The following is a 5,001-nucleotide window of genomic DNA, read 5'->3' on the forward strand; positions in this document are numbered from 1 at the left end:
AAAAAAAATTTTTTTTCAGTTGCAGTTGACATATAATATTAGTTTCAGGTGTATAACAGTGATTAGACATTTATATAACTTACAAAGTGATCACCTCGATAAATCTAGTACTCATCAGACACCATGCATAGATATTAAAATGTTATTGATTATATTCCTTATGCTATATTTTATATCCCTTTAATTATTTTGTAACTATCAGTTTGTACTTCTTAATCCCATCCCCTTTTTCAACCACCCCCAACCCCTCTCCCATCTGGCAACTATCAAAATGTTCCCTGTGAGTTTCTGGTTTGTTTGTTTGTTTATTTGGTTCCTTAGATTCCACATATAAGTGAAATCATATGTCATTTATTTGTCTTTCTCTGTCTGACTTAACTCCACTCAGCACAATTCCCTCTAGGTTCATCCATGTTGTTGCAGATGGCAAGATCTCATTCGTTTTTATGGCTGAGTAATATTCCATCGTATCTAAGTATCACTTCTTCTTTCTCTGTTCATCCTTTGATAGACACTCAGGTTACCTTCATACCTAGGCTATTGTAAACAGTGCTGTAATGAACATATGAATGCACGTGTTTCTTCCAAGTAGTGTTTTGGGTTTCTTCGGATAAATACATAGAAGTAGGTTTACTGGGTCCTTCTTTGTCTCTTGTTATAGCTTTTGTTTTAAAGTATATTTTGTCTGGTATAAGTATTGCTACCCCAGCTTTAAAAAAATTTTTGTTTCCATTGTTACGAAATATCTTTGTCCATCCCTTTAATTTCAGACTTTGTGTCTTTTGATCTGAAGCTAGTCTTCTGTGGATAGCATCTCTTGTAAGGGTCTTGCCTTCTTATCTATATTTCAGCCTCCCTATGTCTTTTGATTGGAGCATCTAATCCATTTACATTTAAAGTAATTGTTGATAGATTCATAGTTATTGCCATTTTATTATTCACATTTTCAAATCTTTCTTATTCTTAAAGAAATCTCTGTAACATTTCTTGTAATGTTGGTTTGGTGGTGATGAACTCTTTCAGCCTTTTCTTGTCTGGGAAGTTTTTTATCTGTCCTTCAATTCTAAATGATAGCTTTGCTGGGTAGAGTAATTTTGGTTATAGGTCCTTGCTTTTCATCACTTTGAGTATTTTGTGCCTATTCCTTCTGGTCTGCAAAGTTTCTATTGAGAAATCAGGTGACACTCTTATGGTACTCCCTTGTAGGTAACTAACTGCTTTTCTCTTGAAACTTCGGCATTTTAATTATAATCTGTTTTGGTGTGGGCCTTTTGAGTTCATCTTGTTTGACACTCTGCACTTCTTGGGCTTGTATATCTATTTCCTTCACTAGGTTAAGAAAGTTTTCCTTCATTATATCTTCAAATAGGTTTTCAATTTCTTGCTCTTTCTCTTCTCCTTCTGGTACCCCTGTGATGCAAATGTTGGTCACTTGATTTGCCCTGCTGGGGGCCACCTGGCATGAACCACCAACCAATCTACAAATGGCAGTCACCTGCACTGGGCTTGGAGGTGCCTCAAGAGGCAAAACTGCGAACTGAGGCTGACTGCCTCTAGTGCTGAGCTTGGTGCTGCTCAGCAACAGGTGCAGGGCATATGGAGGCCAGACGCTACTTGTTTGGGTTTTGTGAAACTTTGGGAGATTTTAGGAAAGTCCACAAAATGAGTCAAGATAGACAGTTTGTATGGAAAAGCCACTGGAAGCAGCTTGGGTGGGCCTGCACGTCAGGTGGGGCGGGGTCTCAGGGAATCACCAGGACAGAGCAAACTGTCTTAACCAGGTGGATGGAGACTCAGATATGGTGGCCACCTGTGTCTACACTCCAGGACGGGGAAGGACTCAACAAAGAAACAATGAATTCTGCTAGCACTTCTGTCTGGGAGAAAGCCACCCCTCCAGGCCTCGCCCTGAAGCCAGACAATTCAGTTCCTCCTCATATGTCCCTGGCATCTTTTGAGCTGCTGCCCCAGTGCTGGAACACAGAATGAGCAAGTCCATCAGCAAGTAAGTCTGGGAATGGGAGGAAACTCTGCAACTCCTGCAGCCCTCTATCTCCTTCGGCAACAATTTTTGATGGTTTTTACAGTCAAAAGTTGTGGGGATTTCTCTTGCTGGCACTGGAACCCTTGGCTGGGGAGCATGGTATGGGGCTGGGACCCCTTGCTCCTCCAGGTGAAATATCCGCAGCTGAGATATCCCTCCTATTGTTAACAGACACATGTGGGTATGAGACCAGCCTGTTCTGTCTCTGCTCTTCCTCCTAATCTTGAGGTGGCTTCTTCTGTATGTTTTTAGTTAAAGGACTACTGTTTGGTTAGACTTTAGGTGATTCTCAATGATCATTGTTCTGCAGTTTAGTTGTAATTTTGATGTGGTCGTGAGAGGAAGCAAGCACAGTATTTACTTGCTCTGCCATCTTGAAATCACTTATATTTTTTAATGCAAATCACTTTTCCTATTGTAGGTTAGGGCAGGCAACTGTGCAACTCTAGTTACTGGAAAAATACTAGTTGTGCTGAAAAGCATTTTTCATAACAAAATATTGCTTATTCATAAAAGTTTACAAACAGGACTTAATTTAAAATTTTTTATTTGTTGTTTCTCTTGAGGATCATTTATTTCTATTGCAGTATGTTGAATTCTTAGTACTAGTTGAAGCGGGTTTCCTGGGTCCCTGACCAAATATCCTTTAATTAATATGGAATTTATATTCTTTTCTTCTAGAATTTAAATCTGTCTGAGGTTATTAATATCTCTCAAGTGATGGTGCTGAAGAAAAAAATAACTACTTGGTGTGTCAGATTTACTTTTTTAAACAGGGAATAGAAGACAGGAATGTTTCTCACAGTTTTCAGGGAGCATAATACCCTTTTACCTAATTTCTTTTCCAAGAAATCTCCAAAGCAATCTCTGAATGTAAATTTAGAAGTTCAGGAATAAACTAAGTAAATTTTTAAAAAGAATTATAACACAGATCAGGGCATGAAAGAAATATCCAAAATCACATGATTTGACCACAGGTATGTTTATCTTGCTGATGTGATCAAATATGCACTTCTGGGTTTAAGTTAGCTCCTTCTTTATATCCTTCATGGGTACTAATGATAATGGACTGAAAATTGCTCAGGTATTAATACAACCTGATATACTGGTTCAAGTAAAACTGATAATGAAAGTGACTGTTAAAAGAAGCAGTCACTCTGTAGGTTGGTGTCTTTGAGGATAGTAAACTTAAGAAATCAACATGGTTATTCTTTTCTTCTTCTCGTGAGCATACCCCAGTTGGGCTGGGAGATTTGGGGAATTCGTTAGGTCTGTACTTGAAAACAAAGACAACAAGTTCTTAATCTTCTAAACTTAAACACTACAGGTCCAAGTGCAAGTCAGAAATATATTCGAAGTAGACTTTTGGGTCAATTTCCAGAGTTGTTTCTTTTCCCCTGTCTCCTCCAGACAAGAGAAATACCACCTAAGCTGGGGTGAGAGTGGGAAGGGAGTTTGGAAATGCACAGATGGGATGGAATTGACATATCATGAAATATTCTTTTCTATTTGGGGTTCTGGAGATTGAGTGTATCTGCGCCGTACGTCCTGGTCAAATCCTGGGCACTTGGAATTTCCCCCATGCCCTCACAGAGTGGCTGCCATCCACAGAGCTGGTAGCAGGGAGATCTGAATGGGAGAAGCTGCCAAGGTCTCTGGCGACCCAGCATTGGTGAGAGGACATCTGGAAGTTCCTGGTGTTCTTGGGCAGCTCCACGGTTGTTACTGAAAGCACAGCTCAAACCTGTGTTCTTGATCTTTGTGTTACAAAGTTTACATAATAAATTATTGATAGAATTGTGAACAAACTTCTCTCTTTTGCTTCATTCTCCAAGGCTCATACTGTACATGTAAACCTTTAATGCTTCTCTGAGAGAATTAACTAACAAATGATGGAGAAACAGAAAAATGGAATATGTTTATTTTTGATGTGTAATAAACCACCGTTGAGCATGAAGTGTCAGGAGTTTTCTTTCTATCATAGAAATATTATTGTTATCTAAAGACCTCGTGGAAATTTTATGGTGTTTCTGGCTGTTATCATAAAATATCACTAATGTGCAAGAAATGACAAACTTAAAATTCTCCTTTTCAAATGCTGTAAGGGTAAAACCTAAAATATTCTATATAATTTATAGCTTTAATAATTCTGAATAGGAATTTCATGTGTGTGTGTGATTTTTTTCTCCTTGGTTTTCCACACATATAGAGAATCTGTATCAGGACTATCCAATAGAACCTTCTACATCGATGGAAATGTTCCATATCTATGCTGTCTCATGCAGTACCCACTAGCCACATGTCATGATTAAACGCTTAAAATGTGGCTTGTAGGACTGAAAAACTACTAAATTGTAAATTAATTTAAATTTAATTTATTTATTAAATCAATTTTGACTTAAACAGTCACATGTGGCTCATGTCTACCATGATTGAATAGTGCAGATATAAACTCTTAATTTATTTTTTCTTCCAATTTCTACATAGGAAATAATTCATGAACTATATGTAACAGAAACAAAGCCTGCATAGCTTTTATGTAACATGTATTATCTCTGTTATTTCGTCAACATTGTCTTTCTCTTGGCTTTACTATCATTTTATATACAAAATGCTTTGACTTCCTAATAATGTGTGCATTGAAGAAGGCTATTATGAATTATATTTTTTTTGTATTACTTGAGCATCTATGACAGAACCCTGTAGCCAATAGTAAGCATCAATAAATATTGATTGAATTAGAATCTCACTATCAAGTAATGACACTTATTTTATAAATATATATAAATGTACACAGATACATATACTATACATATATATGTAATTAATCCTCATTATTCACAGATTCTGTATTTTTGAATTCACCAACTCACTAAAATTTGTTTGTAACACCCGAATCAACACTCACCATGCTTTCACTGTCATTTATGGACATGCACAGAGTGGTGACAAAATTA

At 37.2% G+C, this 5,001-nt stretch overlaps 1 long non-coding RNA gene across 2 annotated transcripts in view; it reads left to right on the forward strand.

Annotated features, from left to right (window-relative positions):
• Positions 1-5,001, forward strand: part of LOC111737164 — a 31,781-nt gene that overhangs the window by 10,598 nt on the left and 16,182 nt on the right. Inside the window, exon 3 of one of the 2 annotated variants that reach the window (XR_002779374.1) lies at positions 1,782-1,817. The exons of the other annotated variant lie outside the window; for it this stretch is intronic. This is a non-coding gene — a long non-coding RNA (uncharacterized LOC111737164). Of the gene's footprint in view, positions 1-1,781; positions 1,818-5,001 lie in introns of those variants that run through there. 2 annotated transcript variants of the gene reach the window in all.

The sequence above is a fragment of the Pteropus vampyrus genome, unplaced genomic scaffold (assembly GCF_000151845.1).
Source record: "Pteropus vampyrus isolate Shadow unplaced genomic scaffold, Pvam_2.0 Scaffold24, whole genome shotgun sequence".
Lineage (NCBI taxonomy): Eukaryota > Metazoa > Chordata > Mammalia > Chiroptera > Pteropodidae > Pteropus > Pteropus vampyrus.